The 1125-nt window shown below is 36.4% G+C and overlaps 1 non-coding gene across 1 annotated transcript; it reads left to right on the plus strand.

The window, feature by feature from the left end:
• Positions 1–672: 672 nt before the first annotated feature.
• Positions 673–776, plus strand: LOC137368129 (U6 spliceosomal RNA). Its single transcript, XR_010974358.1, has one exon. It is a non-coding gene; the product is annotated as a U6 spliceosomal RNA (small nuclear RNA).
• Positions 777–1125: the final 349 nt, after the last annotated feature.

Raw genomic sequence — 1125 nt, forward strand, 5'->3', positions numbered from 1 at the left:
AACATCCTGAGGTTGTGAAAGACACTATATAAATGCAAACCTTTCTTTCTTTAAAATTTCTCCTTTAATCTCACTGACCATGTTAATTAATTCTTCTGAAAATGCTCTTCTAACATTTTTCTTGCCATTCTAATTTAGTCCTGTTAATATCATTATAATCTGATTTTCTCCATAATTGATTACTTTACCATAATGAACAACATTGGTTCGGCTGCTGTATTATGTTACTTCTCAACCTTAGCATAATAACTTTTTTGACCACTTGATGATGCCCTAATCTTACCAACGTGGCAAGTAATTTCCTTGTTCTCTTGGCATCTAATCCTTCTTGAAACACATTTCTTTCATCATAGTAATCATAGATAATTAGAAAAGTTACATTATACCTTTAAGTGACAACCAATTGACCTCTCTGGATCTTTTACTAATTGGATGTTAATTCTATGCCATAAAGAATATTGGTTGACAAGGTAACTTCATGGTGATATTATAAGAAGACTTACCATTGTGTCTCCGCAAAGACTACACTTTAAAAACAAAGTGATGGATTGTGTAAATCAGCTTGTTGTAAGGTTTTTGTAGCATCAGCAACATATTTGGAGGTGGATGTCTTTCCCAATTGTGTTATATTGGCTGCCAGGATAGAAAATTTTGAATTTGGAGACAGAACCTAAATGCTTGACCACATATGTACTGTAATTGAAATGATGCAGAGAAGGTTAGCAAAGCCCCTGTGTAAGGATGACATGCAAATTAATGAAGCATTCCATATTCCTACAATGGGCCAAGTTAGCTCCGTTGCTTAGAATGTGGTGCTAAGAATTGCAAGGCCACAGATTTGATCTCTGTATGGGCTGTTGAAGTTTGTGGTGGTGCAGTGGTTTTTATGCACTTCCTGGTGTGGTGCTGAGCCATACAAAGTAGGGAGGTTCTATGGTTCAATCCCTAGTCTTTGCTGAGTCCATTGAGTTTGAGCTTCGGATTCAAATCTCAAAGCAAAATCTCGAGTACAGGGCTGTTTTCCCCTTGAGAGGACAATGCTGAGATGAGATGCAGCATATATTAAAATGCTCTGAGTTACAAAACTGGTTCCAGGTAATGACCAAAAGACTTTACTCATATCAA

The sequence above is a fragment of the Heterodontus francisci genome, chromosome 3 (assembly GCF_036365525.1).
Source record: "Heterodontus francisci isolate sHetFra1 chromosome 3, sHetFra1.hap1, whole genome shotgun sequence".
Taxonomy (NCBI): domain Eukaryota; kingdom Metazoa; phylum Chordata; class Chondrichthyes; order Heterodontiformes; family Heterodontidae; genus Heterodontus; species Heterodontus francisci.